The sequence below is a fragment of the Halichoerus grypus genome, chromosome 11, assembly GCF_964656455.1.
Source record: "Halichoerus grypus chromosome 11, mHalGry1.hap1.1, whole genome shotgun sequence".
Classification (NCBI taxonomy): domain Eukaryota; kingdom Metazoa; phylum Chordata; class Mammalia; order Carnivora; family Phocidae; genus Halichoerus; species Halichoerus grypus.
The window spans coordinates 17,763,939-17,790,231 of record NC_135722.1 but is presented as its reverse complement, the minus strand read 5'-3'; the positions used below and the strand labels follow the sequence as shown (position 1 = coordinate 17,790,231).

Below are 26,293 nucleotides of genomic sequence, written 5' to 3'. Positions count from 1 at the left end.
CCCAGAACTGAGGGGTGCAGGCCTTCCTCAGTGGGGCACAGGATTCCCTCTCCACCCCCCACTTCCTGGGCTATTTCAGGCCTCTTGGGGGGGCCCCAGGGAAGTGTAGAGTGGAAAGGTTATTTGCTGAGCTCCGTTTCTCTGAGGAAATTGAAATGTTGCGTTATTTCTCCTTGACTAAAGTTCAGCGTAGGACAGGTAGGAAAAGTTTTAGGTTATTGATTTTTTTTTTTTAATGTAAGGCATTAAACCCTAAATACATTTACTTTTCCTATTAACCAGCAAAATCCTCCGCTACAGAGCTTTTGTTTAGCTGCTTTTCTGAGCTTCAGAGTCATACTGTGAATTCTTATTGGGGAATTCAGTTCAGAGCTTGGCAGAGAATTTTGAAAGCCCAGGGCCCAGTTAGATTCGGAAGGAGGGGAGAAAACGAGCTACCTGGCTAATCCTTGGATGTTATGTGAGCAAAATGTAGGAAACTGCCAGAAATCTTAGAGGGAAACTTGAGGCTCATGGCAAAACAGAAACACATTTCATAGAAGACCTTCAGATCATTATGCGACAGACCTATTTGCTGTATGAGTTAAATGACTGCTACATGAGTTTTTTGAAATGTTTACATTTTGAAAGTGGAACTCAAATAAATTGACTGGAATCCTCCGTAATCCTACCCTGTAAAGTGAGGGCAAGGTCTTCAAATCATTTGCTGACCCTAACTTCCTTTAAATTCCCCTTTTTATTTTTTTATTTTTTATTTTTTTATTTTTTAAGATTTTATTTATTTATTTGAGAGAGAGAGAGAGAGAGAGCACATGAGAGGGGGAGGGTCAGAGGGAGAAGCAGACTCCCTGCTGAGCAGGGAGCCCGATGCGGGACTCGATCCCAGGACTCTAGGATCATGACCTGAGCCGAAGGCAGTTGCTTAACCAACTGAGCCACCCAGGCGCCCCAAGGATATATTAAATTCCCCTTTTTAATATAAGGATCTGAAGTTTACAGCAGGTGTCTTTGCGCAATAGGGTTGTTGTTCACTCCAAGAGGTTAAAATCTCCCTCTTCCCCCCTTTAACTGATATTTCAGTTGCATTGCAGAGAAATCTAAGAAAATAATACAGGGGTGGGATTTTCTTGCCTGAAGAGTAACCTTTTCTAGTCATGTTTGAAAAAAATCTGTCAATGGATTAAACCTCGAACTTAGATATAATATATAGAGTGCAAAAGTTAGAAAGAGCTATAGAGGATATACAGACCAGTTCCTTCATTTATAAATCAAGAAACAGAGGTTCAGAGAGGTTAAGTGATTTTACCAAGGTCACACAGCTGGGGCTCAAACTCAGATTGTTTATTATCTACTTTGGGTTCTTTCTTTTTACTAAATATCTCCTACCATCGCCAAATAATAAGATAATCAATAAACACAATCTAGGGCATTGTAACAGATTCCCTTCCAAAATGACTTGCATTTAGGATGCCAGGGTTCAAAGAAGAGTTTACTGAAAGTTTCTTCTGCTGGCCATTAGCATTCTGGAGGCATCCCTAGGTTAGGCACGGCTCTCCTCTCTCTCTCTCTCTTCTGACATGGCCTGGACTTCAGAGCCTCCATGTTGGCCTCCGTCTGCCGAGAAAGTCATCAGCACAAGAAATTTGCTGTGTCATAGAATTCAAATTATTGGTCTCTTTCAGAAGCTGTCCCAGCATGAAACAGCTCCATGAGGCCTAGGCCCCTCTCCCTTATTTCTCTTCTCTGAGTGGCATTTGAATCTCGTCCTTCTTGCCTGCTGGGCTTGATTTTGAGCTGTTAGGAGGGTAGTAAGGTCTGATTTGAATTCTCCCAGGATCTCCTAATCACTTAAGTAAGGAAGACCCTCAAAAGGAACTTTCAAACCAAGCAGGGGATCCTTTGATCCCTGCTCCTCAGACATCTTTTAGAATGCTGCAGATCATCTTCTTGTCAGACAGCTGCTTGGCCTGGCCAGTTTTAAGCTTAAGATTTCCTGCCAGCCCCCAGATCTAACTCCACTATTTCAGCTTTGCATATTTCCATCAATGACAGCGATTTTGATGCCATAGTAGTGATCATGTCCCCAGCACATAGGAATAATAGCCATGCTGTGAGTGCCATCACAGATACATCATTCTGGTGGCCTTTTGCATAGACTCTCCCCACTGTTTGCCCCCCACCCCATCTCCCCTTTTGGGACAGTTTTTAACTAGGAAATGAGATGCATTTCTTTGCTTAAAAAACAATGGTTTGGGAGGAAGAAAAATGAAATGCAGTGAAAGATACAACTAGGTTAAAAAGCAAAACAACAGGACTGTCTAGCAGTAGAAAGAGCTGAAAGAGCTCATTCGGTCTGGTCCTGACTACTTAGGGTTCATGACCTTACAGAAAAACAATTATATCCTTTCTAGGCCTTAATTTCTCCATCTATAAAATTAGGTGCTTTAGAGCTCAGACCCCTCATCCATTCATTTATTCAACAAATATCTACTGAGTTCCTACTATGTATCAGGCCTTTTTCTCGGCATCGGAGATATTTATAAATAAGTTATTCTCTCTCTGATAACCCAATGAAGCTAGGAACTTCTTCCCAGAAAAACAAAACAAGAGTAGAAAAGGAAAACAAAAATAACACAGATATTTTACATATAATCTCAGGGGGTTCGTGACCTCCCTAAGCTCCATGAACCCCAAATTAAAATTTGTTTGTCTAGTTAGTCTCTGAGGCCTACATTTCACCATACGAAGATTTGAGACTTATCCTTTTCCAAACAGACTAGTCCTTTTGCATCACCTTTTCCAAAAAGACTGGTCCCTTTGCATCACCAGAGCCTGATTTTCAGGTGCTTCTTATTTTTTTTTCCTAGTAGCACTCTGTTGCATTCTTGTCATGATTTTTGGCCCCCCTGTGTTGGAAAACAAATATCTGAAACTTATTTAATACTGCAAACGGCTAGATAAATGTTGACTAGAAAAATGAGTGGGGCGCCTGGGTGACTCAGTCGCTAAGCATCTGCCTTTGGCTCAGGTCATGATCCCGGGGTCCTGGGATCGAGCCCCGCGTCAGGCTCCCTGCTCTGCGGGAAGCCTGCTTCTCCCTCTCCCACTCCCCCTACTTGTGTTCCTGCTCTCGCTGTGTCTCTCTCTCTGTCAAATAAATAAATAAAATCTTAAAAAAAAGAAAAGAAAAGAAAAATGAGTAACCAAAAGCCAAGGCAGGCATGGAGCCGAAGGACAGAAGCAGACAAGAAGTTTCATGACCCAACCTAGCCTGGACCTGTAGAATTTCCAAGAGACAATCCATCTTTTAGGCTAAGTCTTCTCGGCAGAGTCTGGCAAGCCGATGGAGGGAAGAGAGGTTTGCGTTGAAGCTGGGCAGTGTAAAGTCTGAATGTCAAAGGTGCATTTCTTCTGGTGCTTTTGACTACCAGGGAACATCACAGCTAGACAGCACAGGGATACCTTGAGAAGGAAAGGAACAGTCTGTTGTAGGTTAGTAGACTGGCTTCCATATCGCACAGCAAGGGCATTTATCACAGGCAGTTCTACTGAGGTCTTGGATGAGGGAGAAATTAGGAGTCTCTAAGGCTGAAAATGGACATGGCGAGGTCAGTGTGCAAAGGTTTCATCCTAGTGCCGTGTTTCAGAGGCTCTCCCTTGCTGTCCTCAGGGCCCTCAGAATTCCTCCTCACCATGAGGAAGGCCTTGGTTTTTTTCATTTAGGGCAAAGGGTGTTTACTGACTGTAGTTCTGATCAGAAGCTGATGCAAACCTTACTTTCAGGGAGACGTAGATGCTCTTACTCAGCATGCCGGAGGCTCAGGGCCAGTGCAAGCCGCTGCCTGGATTCGGGTCTGACCTTGTAAAGACTTTGAGGTAGACTGTGGGAGGACAGGGTGAAGTGTGTGAATTTCTACTTGAGCAAGAGAGCAGCAGGTCGCTACGGCTGAGGCTAATGTATAGAAAAATCCATTTACATGCAAACTAATCCTTTTCAGTTTTTCAATTTCCTCATCTGTAAAATGGGGATAGTAATAGCAACTCTAAAGTTCTGGTGAGGATTAAAAGAGATTATGCATGGAAAGTGCTTCGTACCTGCTCAGTACTCAGTAAATGTTAGCTGTTCTTACTGTTGCTGTTATTGTTTTATTATCATTATTATTAATATTATTATCATAGGTTTTTTTTTCTGTTTGACACGTATAGCAATGGCATATAAGGCTTAGACCCTAGAGTCAGCCGTCATAGAGACAGAGCGATTCCCTGAGTGACAGATAAAAGATAATCTTTTCCGGAAGCATCTGTCCATTTGCCCCACAGCCTGCCAGTGCCCAGGATTACCTGGCTGGGAGCAAATCAGAAGGGCTGATAGGAAAATCTTTTTCTCTACTTTATACATCCCTACACAAAGATTATCTCTTTGTGGTTTCATTCCCCTTTAATTCCTTGCTTTCAAGTTCTTTAAAAAAATCTATTGAATTTAATCACAATTGTTTTTGCAAATCATTCTTTTTATATTTCTTTTTCTTTCTTTCTTCTTCTTCTTTTTTTTTTTTTAACTTTCTGATCAGGGAGAATAAGCAATTCAGCTAGGATGCTCGCCGTTCACCTTTTACTTTCAGCCTCTATCCAGTCCTAAATTTTCAGGGCTTAGGTGATCCTCACCAAGGAAATAGTAAAGGAGAAACAGAAGGGTAGGACTGGGTGGCACCACTTGCTGTCATAAATCGTGTTTTCCCTTTCCTTTTCACACATATTTTATCTTCGTTCTTTTCTTCTTCCTGCTTCACTTTTCATGGTCTTAGAAATCTTTTTGTCTCTTCTTACCCCCTGAAAAAAAAAGATCTTTGCTTTCCTCCCTGCCATCCCCTTAACGTCCCATCAGACATTTCTTTTAAGTCTTGGCTGCAAACTGCACGGGTGATTATAGGAAGAATATGATGTAGTCTCTACATTTCTGGATAACACTAGAAAAAAAGGGCCAAGGCTCCCCCCACACCTGTGGAGCACATCTGAGGCCATCCCAGTGAGAAAGGAAAAGATGTTTTTGTTTTTATTTTTTATCGATTTTATGTATTTATTTATTTATTTATTTATTTATTTATTAAAGATTCTATTTATTTATTTGACAGAGAGAGACAGAGCGAGAGAGGGAACACAAGCAGGGGGAGTGGGAGAGGGAGAAGCAGGCTTCCTGCTGAGCAGGGTGCCCGATGTGGGGCTCGATCCCAGGACCCTGGGATCATGACCTGAGCCGAAGGCAGATGCTTAACGACTGAGCCACCCAGGCGCCCCTATTGATTTTATTTAATTTTCACAGAAACTGGAGCCTCCTGTGTAGACTCTCCATTTCAACTCAGAGCCAACCCATTGCTTCTACTCAGTGACTTTTCTTCTCTCTCTTAAAAAAAAATTCATATTCAAAAGCTCAGGGATATGTCAACTGCAGTCCACGCATCTCTTCTTTGAAGCCTTTTAAGGGGAGGAGAAAGGCAGCATAGTTTGAGGAAGCAGTAAAACCTAGTGGTTGAGTCACGGACCTTGATGCGAGGGAGACCTAGCTTTATTACCCAACTCTGCCCTTTTCGGCTGCGTGCCCGTGAGCAACTTGTGTCTCCAAGTCAGTTTCATCATCTGTAAAATGGGGATATTAAAGTACCTATTTCATAACGACGTTGTTGGAGAAGGGAAATGAGATGTCAGGAAACACAGTCTAATACATGTAGCATATACTCAACTGATATTCACTGTTATTGTTAAGACAGATCCCTTCAGACCCAGGACTAGATATAGTCCTGCTCTCGTTGGAAAAGTTGAAATCTGAAAAAGGAAGCAGAAATATAAAGTTACTAATTGTCGTGAGGTAGGAGATGAGTCTCGAGTCAAAGAGCGTCTGATCATACCAGGATTTTCTAGATGTCGTGAACCCATCTGGAGTTGTACAAATAATGATAGCATGAAGGGAACTTGCTGAGGGCTTCCCAGCCTCTAAGGAGAGCTGGTCATTCAAACTGCAACGACCCCTTAATACCGGAACAGGCAAATAACTTAGATTAACCCTATAAAGGAGTTATGATCCCCAGGTCAGCTCATCTTTCAGGCCCAGATCTTAGGTTAGTAGAAAAAAAAAAAATCAAGTAAAGAAGTAGTTTCACTATTTGCTTCAAAGTGGGGTGAGTGATTTTTTTTTTTATATTAAGGGGTCTTCTTCACCCTTTGAATTTGTGGCAAGAACACTGGGTTAGGGAAAAGAAAAAGAGAGCAGAAAACCTACTTGCTAGAGGTAGAGGTTTGATGAACCAAAATGAAATTGTCTGGAAAATTCTATAATTCTCAGCTGATCATGGGGCAGAAAGTAAATTGGCAGCCTATAAATTAATTTTTAAAAGAAAGAGTGAATTAGATAGAACCCTCCATACTTTATCCTTTAGACTCCCACCATCTCTAAACCTTAACACCACATTTAATGAGATAATATTTAAATAAAAGGGGGAAATAGTTTCCCTCTAATGAATTTACTTATGCCTAACTTTTTTTTAAATTTTAAAACATATGTAAGTAATGGGGGCACAGAGGCAGTCATTTATAATAAAATTTTTAAAGGAAAGAAAAAAATTTTTATTGATAGCCCCCTGGATTAAAATTTGTTCATTAAAATGTTAAAGAATTAAAATTAGGATGTTAAGAGAACATATTAAGCTGTAGTACTCATCTGGTATTTTTATGTATTTGCAGGCTTATAAAATTCTCCAATTCATAGAGATTTCCCCCCTGACATTACCTTTTAGGAAGTTTGTCTAGAAAAAAAGCTGTTTTGGGTAGCTTTACACAAGAAATATTTACATTTAAACATGAAGTGGTCATGAAAACAATTGCTATCCCTTCAAATAACAAGTGATATTTTAGAAATACAATTACAAGTTTATTGCTTTTTTGAGGATTAGCTATTAGCTTCTTAAAATTTTTTAATGATGCTTTAGAATTCTGAGAGAAAGGGATATCTTTTTAAAAGAAGGGGGACTTTTAAAAATAAACTGTACCTTTTTTTTTTTTCATTTCATGATTGAAAATCTTGTTTCTCAGTGAGCTACCTTTCAGCTAATCTGAGACTTAATGTGAAATTTTTGGGGTTTTTTTGTTTGTTTGTTTTCTGTAGTCAACTTGTATAACACTAAAGACAATTTATCCCAGTGAAGATCATCATTTAACCAAAGCTCAAATATCTAAGATATTTTATTTATGAATATAAAACATCAATTTTTCATGTGGCACAAAGGAAATATAACTTTCCAGAGAGCTAAGTGATGATTCATTAGTATGTTTATTTTTGGGAGGGGTGCCACATTCTTCTAGTATTCATAAATTCATTCCTTAATTTGAAAATAAGATCTCTTTTGGAGTTAACTTTTTAGTTAGAAATATAATTGTTACCAAAATATTTTTCCAGAAACAATTTTAAACTGAAAGCATTTTTTTTTTTTACTAACATAAATTGTAAGAGTTTATATTTTAGCACTAGGATGATTTCATCTCTATTTTTCCCTTCTGTATATGTTCATAGATTATAAAATTTATAGATCTTAATATAACATATCAAAATAGGTTCTTTTATTTGTGATATTTATACTGACAAAAGGATTATACATGACACCAAATAGAGACTGTTACTTACTGCTTTGCTTTTTGGCAAAAATATTTTTGTTGTGGTTTTTATTTTTACATGTAGGAGAGCCTTATAAGAAGTCAAAGTAGTAGATTCTGACAGTTGCTTGAGGAGTTGTATTATAGAATTAAATCAAATTTATGGAAATTTCCAGAAATGATTATAACTCAAAAAATCATATATCCAAAAAAATATATAAAACGGAGGTCACTGAATTGCTCCAAATTAAATTTTTTTTCAAAGATTTCACAAATCTTTCATTGTTTCTCGTACCATACATCGTGACCACCAACCTGTTGCACTTAAAGATGCTGTGTCTGCTACAGAAAAGAGAGGAGACCTCAAGTGACTAAAATAAATTTCTTGAGCAATTGCTCACCTTGTTCTCACTGCCATTTTCCTGGGCAGACAGGCACAGCCCGGGGGCAATCTTTCCATATATACAAGGTTTTTTTCCTACTCTTTCGGTTGCCTGTTAATATGCACCCGTATGGGAAAAAATATGGCTAGTACAGCTTTCTTTCTCTTTTTTTTTTTTTAATGGAGGTTTTATGGCAGTCAGGAAGAGAAGCTGCTGCCTGTTAATTCTTTCTCTTCAAGGGGGTCAGAATTATATTTTTGATGCCATGCACTCTTGGAGGCTAATATACATTTATTGAAGGTAGGGAAGAGACGCCATGATCTTAAAGATCCTCAAAGGATGAGGGAGAAATGTGACCAACTAATAAGTGACATGGAGAGTACGGGGTAAGGAGAGATACGGGGAGCTTATTCCAGCATCTTAGCCCAGTGATGTCATCAAAACCCTGAAATTGTATACATACTCAACATCCGTCCACATGTTAATTTCATTATGGTATTTTTGTTTGTACGTGTGGGTGCGCGCACACACACACACACACACACACGCTATCACAAGCAAAGACACTCGCTCATCTTTCTATCTTAGAAGGTAGAACTTAACCATTTGTAGCTAAAGATACCCTAATGTTAAACCATAGTCTCATGCTGGCTTAAGCTGTTTAGTATCCCAGAAGATATAAATTCCTCTAAGTTTCATTTAAAATTAAAGTGGAGTCTACCACATAAATAAGCTAAATATTGACATTATTTTTTACATAGGATATAGTCTTTTTTTCAAAAGTAAGTTACCCTCAACTCTGAATTAAACCTTAGAACCCAAGCCTCCTTAAAAAAAAAAATTGATCATGGATCTGTGCAGCTGTCAGCATCTGACAATGCTGAATCAAAACATCTTTAAGTAAATAAAAATTTAATCTCCAACCTTGAATATGGAGAAATCCCAACAATGATGTGGGGAAAGGCATTATCTAAAATGGTTTAGCATCAGTATCAGTAAAAAAAAAAAAAAAATCACAACTGTCAAATTTCTATATCCTGTGAAAAGAGAAAGAACACTGATTTTATTTTCTCTTAGTAAACCACCTTGAGATCCTTGGAAGGAAAGCGATAGGTAATATAATTATAACCTTCAGTGTTGTAACTACCATTATTTACTGATTTTGTTATTAAAAATATTGCCAATGAGCAAAAAAGAAAATAATATATATAGCAGCATAAAGAAAGAAAAAGTAAAATATTTTAAAAAGGAAAGAAGAAATCTGATGATAGGAAATTAAATTTGGAGAACTATTGGAGGTAGGTTTAAACACGTAATATAAATATCATATGCCATTCTACTTTATACCATTGTCTTCTTGCAGGAGTGCACGTACATAAATACAAAATTTATGGACTACAAGTATTTTTTTTATTTAAAATTTCACTGCTGTTAAATTTGCCCATCATATTTTGGTAAATTTAGGTATCAGTATTCTCTGAAAAAGATTTCTTTTTTCCAAACTGGAAACAGGGATCGTGAGGGGAAAAGGTCAATTCATCCTTCACCCTGATAATTGGATTAAGGCCTTTCTGAGTCATAACAATGGTTAACTTTTTAAAATCTTAATTACTCCATAATGACACAGTCCTCGAAAAAGTAGTAATCGTTTTTAAATATCTGAAATTAAAAAAAACACAACTTTGGGGAAGAAATCTTCTTTCAGGAAAAAAAATGTTAGCAATTTCTACAAAAACAAACAAAAAGTTCAAACCTATTTTATTAATATATTGGAACCAGAGTTAGAGGAAATGTTCTTTCGGGGGACGTTTTCAGTAAATAAAACACATATTTGATTTTAGGAAGGCATGCAATAGAGTGAAAAGATACTAATGTGTATGAGGAAGTTGAGTCTTAAAAATATTGTATTGAATTTTTTGCTCAAAATTTTATTAACCAATTTGGTTTTCCTTTTTGGTTGTTTTTTTTTTTTTTAAGGGATTTTTATACTCCTTTTTTTTTTTTTTTAATTGTATTGATAGAACTACATTGACCTCAAGACTGTGCCCCTTCTTGTAACCTGGCTTGGTTTGGCCTTCTTAGGGCTAGTGAATTAATGAATGAATACATAACTGGAAGTCTTCTGTATTAGAAGAGTCCTCTGCTCCTCATATGTTTGCATTAAGAATATGTTTTACCCGATAGGGTAGATTAGTCACTTATTTTTCTTTTTTCTTTTATCTTTGCTTTCTGGATATTTCCTTTTTCTTCAGAATCTCATATCATGCTGCCCCAGCCCCATCCAAAATTAGCCAATCAAAAAAATGTGTTGTCTCCTTTTTTTTTTTCTTTTTCTTATTTTTTAAGATTTTCTTTTTCCTTCACAGAGCAAATAGCTTTTACTTAGGGCGAATTAATAGTCCTTCTATAGTCAGAGCATTTTTATTGGGACCACTGTGGTACTTGTACATTTGAGACCCATTATTATGCAGCTTTGGGTCAAACAGTCTTGGTGAAATATCCAAATTATCCCAAGTAAACATTTGATATAAAAAAGGTGTGAGTACCACCCCGATCCCAGCAGTGCTGAAAGCCCCTGTTTATTCTGGGTTTTCTCTGACAACAGAGGGGCAGAGGACTTTGTGTGTATCTTCAGGGAGGCAGAGATGTGTGGTGCCCTCCAAAATCAAGGTGAAGGTTCTCAGGTTTATGTTGAATGTTGTTACGTGTATATGCGCACACCTTGCTTATGAATGGCATCTTTTCCCCCAAACTGTCGGAGGGGACGTTTGGTCCAGTCTAATTTGTAGTTTTACAAAGAATAGTTGAATCCAGATCAACTGGCTATTAAGCAGTGAGTGATACGTTTTCATTGATTATCTCACTAAAATCAATTGTTACATCTCTCCCTATGCAGAAGTTGATGCAACACTGTTGATTTATTCATTCATTTGTTCAACAGAAGATCCTTCTGGATAATTAGTCAGATGTCAGATGTAAATGAGAACTTACTTGTTAATGTTGATCATTGAGTTCTTTAGGCCTGTGCATTTTTAAAGTGATCCTCAATTGTCAGATTTAATGAATTTAAAATTTTAAATACAATTAATCTTCATTAGTTTCCTATTAATAACAGCAACAAAAATGGTAAACCTTCGTGGGGAGTAACCAAGTAATGTTTTTGCTATTCATATATTCATTGAATAAATTTTAAAATTGCTTGAAAATGTACTTTCATGGACTAACAAATTTCCACCTCTCACCCACAATGCACACACAGAAAAAACATTCACAAAGTATGCATACACACAGAGAAATTTACCGCCCTGTTTACATAATCTTCCATATTTTGGTGTTTGTAGGTTGGCCTGAAGAATGAGCCAATTCCCAAGTCATTTTGTATATGCTGATTCAACATAGAATCTTAGGATTTTATGGAACTGATAAGGACCCTCGAGATCATCCAGCCCAAACTGTCCATTCTACACAAGGACAAACTGAGGCAGAGGGAGAGACACTGTCTTGCCTAAAGTCCACAGAGAGTTAGTGACTGGTCTAGGGCTAGAACCAGCAAGCCTAATGAGGTCTGGCTCTGGGCAGAATAGAGACGTGATGCTGAGCTCCTGGGTGGGGCAAGGAAAAGCAAGTGGAAAAAGAGAAGGTGTTTTCCAGCTAGGGCATTTTTTGGAGACAGAATTATCAAAGACTAAGTATTTTTCACCCTGTCTCTGTGTCATCCAACAGAGATGATCAGGATAGCTGTTCCTCTCATTTTTTTTTCATTAAGTCCCTGAAAGGACAGTAATTTAGTGACCTCCCTTCTCAAGCTCAGAAACCAAACCATTCCCCTTCTCTTCACAGAATAATACAACAAACATTTATGAACACCTGACACGTGTGAGCCTGTGAGCACGCTGCCACTTATTAGCAACAGAAGGATAAATCAGACGATGTCTATGAAAGCACCTGGCATCCACAGTAGATGTTCAATAAATTCACTTACTACCTGTAAGGACAGGTTTAAATCAGGACAGATTTAAACAGCAACTAATATAAGGCAAAATATATTAAGTTCAACTAGAGGTCAAAACATATGGCCATGGCACTGAAAGAAAGGAATGCTTAATTCCGATGGGGGTTCAGGGGTTCAGCACATGTGAGCTGTGCCTTGTAAGTCGAGTAGGATTTTTGTGTGTGTTTGTTTTTTATTTTTTTTTAAGACTTTATTCATTTGACAGAGAGAGAGAGAGAGAGAGAGAGCACAAGCGGGCGGAGCAACCGTGGGAGAGGGAGAAGCAGACTCCACCCTGAGCAGGGAGCCTGATGTGGGGTTTGATCCCAGGACTCTGGGATCATGACCTGAGCCGAAGGCAGACACTTTACCGATTGAGCCACCCAGGCGCCCTGGGATTTTGACAGATAATGAATAAAGGCATGTCTGGCTGTGGGAACCCCACCAGAAAGTTCTGCTGTGGTGGGTGCATGGTGTGTTCAGAAGCGTTGGGTAACACGCTGCGATGGGAGCACTGGGTGACTGGGAATAGTAAGGAGGAAAAGGACATTACAGAGAAAGTTAAGGCCCGGGTGTAGAGGAAGTTGAATGCTGAGCAAAGGACTTTGTGCTAAATTTCTAAGATGTTACAGAAGCCACTGAAGCCTATGGACTAGGGAGTTGACCTCTGATGATGATATTAGAGGGTGGTCTGGAAGAGCACGATAATGGAAGCAGGTGGCTCAGATTAGTTTGGGTCATTAGGCTAGACCTGCCTTTCTTATATTGCTTTGAGGGAAGTCAAGACGTTGCAACAGTGTCTGATAGAAACTCAAGTAGGGTGACGCCATTTGTGCCCATCGCAGAGCCTGGTGGTCCGAGAAGCTGTGTGGGCCTTAGTTAAGCTTCCCTGTAGACTCAGGGTACCCAGTACCAGTCAGCGCGCACCGAGAAGCGGCCACATCACTGTGCATGCTGCTGTTGTGTGTGTGAAAGAATGACCTCGAAACGTCCGGTGTCTTCACGCGGAGTTATGTCATGTGTCTCACGTGTCTGGTCTCCTGGGTCACGTGCGCTCCTTTTGAACTGCATCGGCAGACAATGTAGCACCTCCTCCCCCAGGATGAGGAATCGGAACCTGTCAGGTGTCTGTGCACCATCTTGCTCCCGGTGTCTTAGATGTAAGCCTCTCTGATAAGAGCTCTTTTTTATTCTCGATTTTGACCATCTATTTGCTGACCCATCCGTTTCCTGAGCTGGGGTCTTTTTTCCCTCCACACTTGATCTCAGTGAAGGCGGTTCCCTTCTCTTGCAGACCCATTTCTGTTCGTACTGGTCTGTGCCAGTAAGAAAGTGTCATTCTGTGGGTCTCAGGGTGGGAATCAGGCCCTTATTTTACTTCACGCCCACCCACCCCCCCAGTCCCCCGGCCCCACAGCTCTCTTCCCTTCTTGCTCTGTTTCCTGGCACTCTGTGCCTGCCTGTTTCTGCCTCTGCTCACGTCATTGTTTCTGCTTTGTACTCACATCATTGTCCCTCAGCCCTCTGCTTCTCTTAGTCCTCTTGTTTCAACTGCCCTTCCCCTCAAAACTTCTCACGCATGCATCTCAGCTCTCTGCTCTGATGTCTCCCTATGGTGTCTTCATGTCAGAGCGGGGTGTGACACGTCCAGCAAGGGAAGTCCCTTCTGCAGGTGTGGACAAGACTCAGCCAGACCTCAGGATGGTGTAGGTCATCAGGGGAGTAGGCCATATGTATGTGTGTGAAGGTGGGACTGTGATGTCATACCTATGAATCTGCCTGGCGGTGTACGCATCTAGGGAAGGAAGTGTCCTGCAGGGCATAGACCCTAAACTGGATGTTGAAAGATCGAGGTCTGATTTCTTACATCACTTCGGATAATATCATGGTTTAGGAATTAAACCTGATCTTTTCGTTAGTAAATAGCACACACAATCTCTTCATTTTTATAATATTATTCCTATCTGCTCAACTATCTGTCCATCTATCCACTAATTCTTATATCTGGGTATCTGGATAAAATTCTCTGGAATGATATTCACCTAATGATAATGGTGGTTATTTCTAGATGGTAGGACCTGGTGTTTTGTTGTTTTTTTTTTTTAATTTCCTTTTTGATGCTTTTCTGTACCGCTTAAATTCCTAATAGGAAATCAAAATACCAGAATGGAATGAATGTTGGCTCAGATCACAGCAGCCCCTATGTGTCCCTTACTACTTAATCTCTTTCTGTTTATTCTTTTCACCATATAAAAAAAGAGGAGATTTTATTTTATTTTTTTAAGATTTTATTTATTTATTTGTCAGAGAGAGAGAGCACAAGCAGGTGGGGAGAAGCAGGCTCCCCGCTGAGGAGGGAGTCTGATGCGGGGTTCGATCCCAGGACCCTGGGATCATGACCTGAGCTGAATGCAGATGCTTAACTGACTGAGCCACCCAGGTGCCCGAAAAGTGGAGATTTTAAAAGCCCCATCCAGCTCCCCAAATCTATTATCATAAATTTCTTTATATAAAAATCATTTTATTGTTTTTGCTTTTAAAAATAGGTTATGCTTTTAAAAAATAGTTTGTGGTTTTGGGGCGCCTGGGTGGCTCAGTCTGTTAAATGTCCAACTCTTGATTTTGGCTCAGGTCATGATCCCAGGGTTGTGAGATCGAGCCCGGCAATGGGCTCTGTGCTGGGAGTGGAGCCTGCTTAAGATTCTCTCTCTTCCTCTTGCTCTGTTCTTCCCCCTCAAAATTTTAAAAATAAATTAAAAAATAAAAATAGTTTGTGGTTTTAAAGATTTCCTAGGCACATATAAATAGAACAATGGATGGATGGATGGGTGGATGGATGGATGGGGATAGACACTCAAGATACTATGACTCATACAAAATGAGTTCATACGACTGCTTTAAACAGATTTGTTACATTTAATTGTACTTAGATTAAAAGAAGAAATCAAAGAAATTACTAAACTTCAAATGAACATTGCTTTATCACGAGAAATATCATTTCTTAAAATATCCCTTCTAAGGCCAAGAAGAAATTATGAAGTACCTTCACATGTTGCCACCATTACTTTTGACCCCATGTGGTTCCATGATTGATTTATGTTCTGCCACACAAGCACTTTTTCTTCCTCCCACCTCCTTTACCTTCATTTTGATTTTTACTGTTTTATAGTATGTGTGATTGTTATTTAGTTATGTTATTATTGTTTGTACATCATCAAGTTTTGTATCATTCTATAGCCATGGTTCATAGCTATTGTCTAGTGTTTGCTTCTTTTGTTATATTCTGTTACCATAGCTTCTCCATCCTTGAGCTCTTTATTTGGATTTATTGTTTAATTGGCCAGATTTCACTGTAAACATTTTTATCTCTTTCCAAATAACTCATTGGTACTATTTCATTGAGTTCTTTTATATATGTTGCCTTTGTATTTGACTACGCATTCTATTCTTGGGTCACACCTTATTTCTAAAGAACTATGTAGTTATTTCTCCATTATCTTTCTGGCATTGAGTAATATTGTGGAGATGGAGGTCAGTGTGATTATTTCTCCTTGTAAGTAATTTACATTTTCTGACTGAATATCTGAAAAGTGTTTTCTTTCTCCTTGATGTTGAATTTTGGTGTTGTGAGTTTTACATTCAGTATTTCTAGAACCCAGCAAATACTAGACTGTTCAATTCTGCCTGGCTTTATATTATTAGCTGTAAAACCTTAGCAAGTTGCCTAATCTCTTTATGCTTCTGTTTTTTGATCTGTAAAATAGAAATAATTATAATACCTACCTCATAGAATCATCAGGATGATTTGAGGTAATGTATATCAAGTGCATAGAATAGTGTCTGGCACATAATAAGCACTATTTTCAAGGTTGTGATTTTTTTAGAGAAATTTTCTTGTGTTAGGTCTTTTAATACTTTCCCCACTGTATTTACTGAGTTTGCTGCTTTAAAGATACCAATTATTATTACTATTGATCGTTTTTATCCTCCATGCCTATTGGCTTCTCCCTGACTTGTTTTAATTTATCTTTTCCATATGCATACACTATAATTATCTCAGTTCTTTATTCTATAACTGTCATTTGTTTCCAGCTGTGTCTATGCTGTCCTTTGATATTTTTATTTATTAATTTTTTAATGGTATGTGTTGGCATCCATTTGCTTCCTTAGATCTGATCTTTTTCATCTCATTCTGTTTTACTATTTGTAAACTCATGTTCTTACTAGGTTATTCTTTAGTTAAATGCACATATGAAGAATTTTTCTTCTTTCTTGAGTTACATTTTCTAGGCTGGTTGTTTGTGTGTCTTCTGCATGCTGTGTTAGTGTGGGCATGTGCGCATGCGTGTACCTTGCGTATACTTGCATTGGTGCCCTTCTATTTCTTTTTATCTTGATCAGGCTTTGACACTTCTATGCATATTGTATCTTCTCTCTATTTAGTCTTACAGTGTTAGTGATATCTTGACTACCATCTCACAGTAGTGATGATTTTTTCCTTAGGGTCTACACTTTAAGAGTATCTAGTTTTTCCTATAGCCTGGAGCAAGGGAGCAGAGAGGACCCACCTAAGGTAGGCTTTGCTAGACAGCGTGGGTTCTGCTCTCCCTTTGGAGATTTTATGAGTTGTCCTGTACCAGAGTTTACAGCATCTGATTTGTGTGGGGGGGCGTGGATCTCCTTCTGATGGATAGATGATCTCTGGCTTCAGATCGATGCTCCACTCAGGACAGAGCCCTGTGGTCTCCATTTCTGCCAGAAGCAGCCTCCTTGGACTCTGTTTCTCTCAAGCAGCTGCTTGCATCTGTTTCTACTACTTCTCTGTGAAGAAGAAAAATACTAGCATATCCTCAATTTGCTTCTCACTAGGTTTGGAATTTTAAGTGAGAATTCTCATGATTGGCTCGGCTTATCACCAGAGCTTTTGAGAAGTCGGGATGCAGTTAGGAGCTTTGCCATTTTGCTGCCCGACTCCGCCCCAGAATTGATTTCTTTCTCGGCTGCCACTTTTTGAGCCTTATAGTATTGGCTGTGCCTCTCTCCTTGTGAGTTGTAACTAGAGAATTTTGTTGTTATTTCATTAGATATTGGAGAAGGAATTTCTGTGAGGTGATTCTCTCTTTTCTTAACTCATGGTCTTTCTCTGGACCTCATTCACTTCCATCTGTCCCGTTGCAATCTCTTAGGAATATTGAGGGGCTGGTAGTAAAATTTAAAAAATATGGAATTATATTTAGCTACAAAATGAATACATGCTCATTTCAACCAGTTAAATAATACAAGGATGCATCATTACAAAGTTCATATTTTCCTCCCAGCAAGTGCCCCATTTCCATTTCTGTGAGAAAACAGCTTGAGTGTGGGAGGTTATGTCTTTAAAAACACAAGCACCCTTTAGAATCAAGGTACAGTGTGAATCTATTATACCAATAATGTACACACACACATTTGGGGGGTTTTTGTGTGTGTGTGTGTGTAACTAGTTAATTTGGTGCGAAGCTCCCAGTGTGGTCTTGGGAGACGATAATTGAGGAAGAATGTAAGCTCCATGAGAACAAGGATTTGGACTCCTTCCCCCCCACCCCCAACACACAGTGCTGTATCTTCAGAGCCTATGGCCTCCCCCAGCACATAGCAGCACTCAGCGCATTTTTGTTCAATAAATAAGCAAACGAATGAATAATAGGACTCAGGTGTTTTTATTTTGAAAGGCATTTATACCATTTGTCTTAGCTTGGGCTGCTGTAAAATACCATAGACTGGGTGGCTTAAGGAACAGATATTTATTCCTCACAGTTCCAGAGGCTAGAAGTCCAAGATCAAGGTCTTGGCTAATTCTGTTCCTGGTAGGAGCCAGCTTTCTGGCTTGTAGACAGCTACCGTGTGCTCACATGACCTTTCCTCAGTGCATATGCATTGAGGGAGTGAGCTCTGGTCTCTTCTTATAAGGACACTAAATCCCACTATGGAGCCCCATCTTCATTATCTCATCTAAACCTAATCACCTCCCAAAAACCCCACCTCCCCATACCATCACATTAGGGTTTGGGGCTACGACATATGAATTTGGGGAGAACACAAATATTCAACCCATAACCATTTGAGGGCAGTAGGTAAAGACTGGGATATATGAATATCTCTAGGCTATTTGAGTTAATGTATGTCCTCCAGCTATATCATCTTGATTATTGTCATTGTGGGCTTGTGCACCAAGAGATGGATGGGAAGAAGCACAGGAACGTGGACCTAGAAAGAGATTTGAGTCTGGGTCTGGGTTTTTCCCCTCTGGCCTAGTCTTTAGGTTCATTGTGTTCCAATATTCTTGTGAAAGGTCAAGATTACAGGTGCAACCCCAGATAGGGTTGTTTCATTTCAAAGAGAAGACTTTGACCATCAAAGCCTTCTGGAAGCTGTTTTGCAGATACATTGAGGCTGGATGTGAGATTGTGGAAGATTTGTGCCCACTCAGCTCTACTACTGGAAAACTTATGTAGAAAAGTTCCATGCATCAAGACTGGCAGAATCCTAGTTTGGTCAATTTAAGGAGATGTAGCTACAATTGACTCCACTTAATATTTTCTCCTGAGGATTTTTTTTTTTTAATTTCTTGGTCCAAAAGGATAGTAATATTGGAAGTACACATTTGCTATTAATCAAATTCCATATTTCCTCTGCAGGGATAAATACACATCAGTAATGAATGAAGCAAGTCTTAGTTTGGGGAACTTTGAAATCTTGAGTGAAAAATGCAATAAAATATGATTTTATTTTTATTACCCTTAGTACTGAAAAAAAAAAAAACCTTAGGTTGTAATTTTATTGTTTTGTATGTGGCTTCCAAGCATCTTTTCCTGTTAAGGTGCTATGTTTTTTGTTGTTTTTTTTAAAAGCATAAAGGAATTATGTTAATTTGGGGAAAATTTCATTCCAAGTAGAAGAATGCATACAGAAGGAGATACATGAAATTTGCTGGTATTCCTAAAGCACACATTTGTTGGCCAGCTCGAAGAAAGATAGTGTAAGTGATGGGTTATAGAAACTAATTTGGAAAATTATTATTGATATTCCGAAATTTCGTGGCTTACTCTTAAAAACTTAAAGCTTATTTTGTTATTATTTTGTTTCTGGTTCTTGGTGATTGAGTTTTTGGTTTTTGGATCCCATTAAATCTATGCCCCGATTATGTCATATTAAGTTTACATAAAACTTTATTTTAAAGTTATTTCTAATTAAAAAAATCCTTCAAAGAATCAGACCAATATTTTTCCATGTTTATTTTTAGCTCAGTGTTAAAGTTATATAAGAATTTAATCCAAATTTGCCTCTGAAAGTGTACACATAATCTATTAATACAGAGTGAGACTTATCACTGATGCCCTAACCTGATAATTCCGTGGCCAACAATTAAAAATTGTGATGCTGTTGGAGAAATATTTGAAATAAATGAAATAACATGAAGCTTTTGTGTTTAAAACTCATTATTATGTAACATAGGCTTATTTTGAATTGTAATATTACAACTATATGTTTCATTCTCATTAATTCCCACATATATCTTACCTTATAATATGCAGTGTACATGAAAAAAATTAATATGTATTATTTTTAAATAAACCATAATTCTGAATGTTGAATAATTTCTTATTTCTCTTTTTTCAAACTATTGAGAATGTATTATATATAGTTAGATATTTATTTTGGCCTAGACTGGTTAAATTTTGTGATGCTCAAAATTTTCTGGACAAATAATCTCCAATTAAACTAGATATCCTTTATTCTGCAAAGGAGAGTAATGTTAAAATAGCATTAATGGGTTTATATGGGTAAAGGTCCACTTTATTTAGTGTTACTTTTGTTGGAATTTTGCTATTTTGCCAATATAGACCTGCCTGAAAATTGTGTACTTTAGCTTGTTTTTGTGATTTTTAACGTGCTTTTATTTTTTTAAGGGCCACAAAAGTCATTTGAAAGTGGCTACTGTTAATAAAATGATGGAGTCAAAAAATTGAAACACAAAATGGGAAAAATAGTTAAAGCTAGGGTTTCCATCACCATCCATTACCCGTGCCAAATACAGGACCCTTCTTGTCATGATTCCACAAGCCCCCTGGATCTAGAATGGGATGTGCACCAACTCACACCGCAAGAAAAATTTCAACTTATTATGTTGAATTGAGTTATGTGATCTTCCTTCTACCTCTTCCATGTGATTTGAAAAAAATTTTTTTAAGATTTTTATTTATTTATTTGACAGACAGACACAGTGAGAGAGGGAACACAAGCAGGGGGAGTGGGAGAGCGAGAAGCTGGCTTCCCGCGGAGCAGGGATCCCGACATGGGGCTCGATCCCAGGACCCTGGGATCATGACCTGAGCCAAAGGCAGATGCTTAACAACTGAGCCACCCAGGTGCCCCTAGATTTTTTATTTATTTATTTATTCATGAGAGACAGAGGGTAGAGGGAGAAGCTGGCTCCCTGAGGAGCAGGGACCCCGATGTGGGGCTCGTTCCCAGGACCCCAGGATCACGGCCTGAGCTGAAGGCAGACGCTTAACTGAGCGACTGAGCCACCCTGGCACCCCTGATTTGAAAATTTCTTAAAGTTGGGAACTTTTCAGTAACGTCTTAGAAGTTAGGACGCGATGTGGTATTTTCTACCTATTACAAGTCAGCTTACAACTGCCCTCCTTCAGCGCCAGCAGGCTGTTAATTCTGTGAGTGTTAAGGCAGGATGGAAGCTTGGTCTTCCTCAAGTCAGGTGTTCCGTCTATGGGTGATCTTTGCAAGACGGTTTGGGATTTGCTATGGGGAGCCACCATGTGTGGAAGATTCCCAGGTAGGGCAACCGTAATTCTTGGCCAGGTTTTCTGTGGTCAGAATGGGCAGAATGTCTCGTGCCAGGAAGGAACTTAGAGTTACCTGGGATTTCTGGGGACCAGAAGTTTAAATAGCCGTGTGAACATTGGCCTGGAATCCCTTGCCCCTTTTTACCCTGTTTCTATCTTAGGTGGTCCATGGAATGAAAGTGGATTATTTTTTTTTAATTATTTTTTTTTAATGTGAGTGGTAGAAAATGCTCTGGATCTGAGGGTCATTTCAGTTACTTACTGGATGTGTCATCTCAGGCAGCTTGTTAAACCTCTTTGTCTCCATTTTGTCTTTTGTAAAATATGGACCATAATTGCCTATCTGTATTGTAATAGTGGCTTTGAAATCTAACAAAATAGAGGCTACTGGAGGGTATAAAGCACTATGTAAATATGAGGTATTCAGTATCATCAGTAATAATTACAGACTTTCCTGGAGAAATTGAGTGCCACAGTCTCTTGCATTCTGAGGTATATAAAAGTGCACATGTGTTCTTTGGAGACTGTGTGTGCCTGAAACTACACCAAAGAAACTAGACAGCCTTAATGAGTTGTCTTTGGTATTGTGGATGCAGCTGATCTAGGGCACAAGGAACCCAGTATGACTAAATGAGGATGATTGGCAACACTGAGCAAAAGACTGAATGCAATAACTTCATGGCAGGACAGAAGTGGGAAAGAGGAGGAGGTCATTTCATCCAAGTCTCTGCTTGGTCTCAGGTCACTTCCTAAAACATTCAAGGTAGAAGGACCCACATGTTTTTAAGTACCCCACAAAGGGAGTTCTCAGAGTCTTCCTTAATTAACGTAATCTACTTAGTGAAGTTCTTACTGATGTCTGACTGTACCCATTTGTTGCTACAATTCAAGCACATTTCTGCAGCCTGGGTGCTTTGAAGATATGAAGGACAATTTATCTGCATCTTAATGGAATCTCTCTCTGGGCGTGTCACTCCCAAAGTGGTCCAACTCAGGTGTCCTCCGAGGGGTGTGGATGGCTAAGGTTGCTGTTTGTGGAAGTGAAGTCAGCCATCACTGTATGATTCTAGCTGAAGATCAAAGGATGACATATATTTTTTTTCAATAAACAATAATCTTACCTCCTGTCTATATGGTTCATTAGGGTTTATAGGACACTTTCTCAGACATTAGTACTTTGGCCCTCACAACCAACTCAGCAGTCATTGTCTTCACTTTGAGTATAAGGAAACTGATGCTTGAACAGTTTAAATCAAATCACTGTGTTCGCCCAGCAACAAAAGATCAGAAGGCAGGACTGAAACACAGGACTTTTGCCTCCAAGTGCAGAGCACTAAGTAGGGTTCCCTGGAGAAGATTCTCGTGTCCCCAGTGATTTCTCAACCAAATTAGGATAGCGAACGCTTTATGCAAAAGAGAAAGGAAGTAAAACTGGGACTACCAGAGACTTCTAATTTGAGCCAAGCAATTAATACTCATTCTTCTATGGATTACTCCCTTCTGGGAATTATATGCACCCATAAAATAATAGAATGACTTGAGAATACGAGCCTTCCACGCTCCGCATTGGGAGTCAGTGTGATTAGTGCTGTGTGACCGTGGGCAAGTTATTAAGCTTCTCCAGGCCTTGTTTTCAGTATCTGTAGAGAGGGGATTGCGACAGTTCCCACTTCAGATTGTTCTGGAAGTTAAATGAATTGATATGTAAAATGCTTAGCTCAGAAAAGAATGAACTTGTTCATTGCATAGTATTTATTATTATCTTAGTTGTTATTGTATTGAGAAATTTTGCTTCGTCATAGAAAAGTGATATCATATCCTCAGTCATATTGCTTCCTTCTGTGAATTTTTTGACTGTGAAAGCCCAGGGGATCCGACAAGAAAGAGAAGAGGAAGGGTGATAGGTGTACTGACACATAAGCTGGTGTGTGTGTGTGTGTGTGTGTGTGTGCGGCCCCACCTCGTATGACAGGCCTGAGAACTATGAAGTAAACCAGAAAAATGTCCGAGAAGACAAGAATAGACGTCAGAGATCATTCCATAAAGCTCAAGCACCTTCCTCATGTCAAAGCCCTTCAAGCTCTGATTCAGAGCCCTTGTGCTTTTATTTTACTCTAATCACTTATTTTTTTCTTTAACAAGCATTTACTCATTACTCAGTAAGTGCCAGATGTGGGTCTAAGTGCCTTACAAATAATAACTCATTTGATTGTAGAGGGTAGGTACAGGAATACACCCATTTCACAGATAAGGAAACTGAGACACAATAGTATAAATATCAATGCATGTGTAAAATAACATAAAAAATATAACCAGAGCCGGGGCACCTGGGTGGCTCAGTCGTTAAGCGTCTGCCTTTGGCTCAGGTCATGATGCCAGTATCCTGGGATCGAGCCCCGCATTGGGCTCCCTGCTCTGCGGGAAGCCTGCTTCTCCCTCTCCCCTCCCCCTGCTTGTGTTCCCTCTCTCACTCTGTCTCTCTCTATCAAATAAATAAAATCTTAAAAAATATATATATATAACCAGAGCCTATATATTTGTATAGTACTATATACTTGCTCAGGGACTTTCACATGCTTTTCTTTTATAAATGATTCTAAATCTTCACGATCTAATTTCCCAGCCTGCTTCAGATTAGAAGCTGTGGGCCAGAAGTTGCGGGGTGGGGATTGTGACATTGATGGTGACAAGCCAGAAAAGCTGGTTTTGAGATAATAGAATGACCATAAAAGGCAGTCCTGAGAACTCAAAGAGCACACGGGTCCAAGACCGTTCATGTAGTGGAAACAAGCTCCATACATCTCAGTAGCCTGTCTGGGCAGTTAAGGTTCATGCCGATGGCTGGACTATCAGGAAAGTGAGATGATGTTCCTCTGAACATCAGGAACGTATGCTTTTTTTTTTCAACTTGTCAACACGTCTTTTTTTTTTTAATTTAGATATAATTGACGTATAACATTAGTTTCAGGTGTACAAGATGATTCAGTATATGTGTATATTGTGAAATGATCACCACAAGAAATCTAGCTAACATTTGTCACCACACAGTTATAAATTTCTTTTCGTACGATGAGAACTTTTAAGATCTACCCTCTTCGCTACTTCCGAATGCACAATATACTATTGTTAGCTACAGTCACCATGCTGTATGTGGCATCCCCAGGACTTACTCATTTTATAAGTAGGAGTTGGTACCTTATTTTTTTTAAGATTTTATCTATTTATTTGACAGAGAGAGACACAGCGAGAGAGGGAACACAAGCATGGGGAGTGGGAGAGGGAGAAGCAGGCCTCCTGCTGAGCAGGGAGCCCGATGCGGGGCTCGATCCCAGGACCCTGGGATCATGACCTGAGCCGAAGGCAGACGCTTAACGACTGAGCCACCCAGGCACCTCAGAGTTGGTACCTTTTAACCACCTTCACCCATTTGCCCACCCCCACATCCCCTACTTCTGTATCCGTAAGTTGGTTTTCTTTGTTTTGGTTTTGATTTTTTAGGTTCCACATATAAGTGAGACCATGCGACATTTGTCTTTCTCTTATTTCACTTAGCATAGTATTCTCTAGGTCCATCCATGTTGTCTCAAATGGCAAGATTTCCTTCTTTTTTATGGCTGAATAATATCCCATTGTGTGTTGGGCGCCTGGGTGGCTCAGTCAGTTAGGCGTCTGCCTTCAGCGCGGGTCATGATCCCAGGGTCCTGGGATTGAGTCCCGCGTCGGGCTCCCCGCTCAGCGGGGAGTCTGCTTCTCCCTCTGCCCCTCCTCCCTGCTTGTGATCTCTCTCTCTCAAATAAATAAATAAATAATTTTAAAAAAATCCCATTGTGTGTTTACATAAATGTGTATATATGTATATATCACATTTTTTAATGCATTCATCCCTCAGTGGACACTTAGGTTCTTTCCATGCCTTGGCTATTGTAAATAATGTTGCAGTGAACATGGGGATGCAGATATCTTTTCAAATTAGTGTTTTTGTTTCCTTCAGAAATATACCCAGAAGTGGAATTGCTGGATTATATGGTATTTTATTTTTTATTTTCTGAAGACCTCCATATTGTTTTCCACAATGACTGCATCGATTTACATTCCCACCAACAATGTACAAACTTTCCCTTTTCTCCATGTCCTCACCAACATTGTTGTTTCTTGTCTCTCTGATAAGCATCATTCTAATAGGTGTGATGTGATATCTCATTGTGGTTTTGATTTGCATTTCCCTGATGATTAGTGATGTTGAGCACTTTTTCATGTACCCTCCATATGTCTTCTTTGGAAAATGTCTATTCAGATCCTCTGTCCATTTTTTAATTGGGTTGTTTGTTATTTTGCTATTGAATTGTATGGCATTTGCATTTTGAAAAAATTAAAATAGAATTTTCTTAACTTAAAGAGCAATCTACTTTCTTTGGAAAAAAACTTAGAAAGTACACTTAATCAAAAAGAAGACAAAATAGGGGCACCTGGGTGGCTCAGTTGTGAAGCATCTGCCTTTAGTTCTGGTCATGATCCGAGGGTCTTGGGATCGAGCCCCGCATTGGGCTCCCTCCTGGGTGGGAAGCCTGCTTCTCCCTCTCCCACTCCCCCAGCTTTTGTTCCTGCTCTATCTCTCTGTGTCAAATAAATAAATAAAATCTAAAAAAAAAAGAAGACAAAATACCCATAATCCTACTACTCAGAGATAGCATCTTAGTGTGTGCATCGGTGTAGAGATTATTTGTTTTGTAAAAACAGGCTCATTAACCAATCCCTTATTGTTGGAAAATTTTTCAACTTAAAAAATTTTTTTTTGGCCATTGCAGGTAATTCAGCAATGAAAACATTTGTAGCTAAATTTTTGTGAACATCTCTAATTATTTCTTTGGCTAACTTATTACCAAATTACTTTTCAGAAAAGTTGTTCCAAATAGTAAAGCACTTTGGAAGGCTTTCCATTAAAAGCACTTGACATGAGAGCTAAAGCAAGGGAAGTAAGGAGAGTAAGGGAAGCTGCAGAAATGGGGTCTGCTTCAGTTAACTGAGAAAGTCCTTCCATGGAGGAAAATACCATTTCCAAATGAAGCCAGATATGTAAGGTCTTGCTGTTTTCTAAGGCCTCAAAGAGCAGGTTTAGTGTATAGTTCCCTTTCTCTGCCTGCCCCAAACTCAATGTGTAGGAATTGTAAGAGTGGTGGATTGGAGTTAAAAACCCAGACTGATGCTCTGTCTCTCTGCTGCATGCTGTGTGATACTGGAAATATTATGGCTCTTCTGAGTCACACTTTCCTCATTGGTAAAATGGGAATAATAGTATCTGCCTCGTAGGGGCCCTTAGAGTGTTAGAAACTCAAAATAGAGATAACATATGTGCATTCCCTTTTTAGAACAATGAAAACCTTTTCACATGTAAGTTATGATGAATATAATTCAGTATATATTGAATCTCCTGC

At 39.1% G+C, this 26,293-nt stretch overlaps 1 long non-coding RNA gene across 1 annotated transcript in view; it reads left to right on the top strand.

The window, feature by feature from the left end:
- LOC118539275 (uncharacterized) overlaps positions 1-26,293 on the top strand; it is a 97,105-nt gene that overhangs the window by 5,767 nt on the left and 65,045 nt on the right. The window lies entirely within an intron of this gene.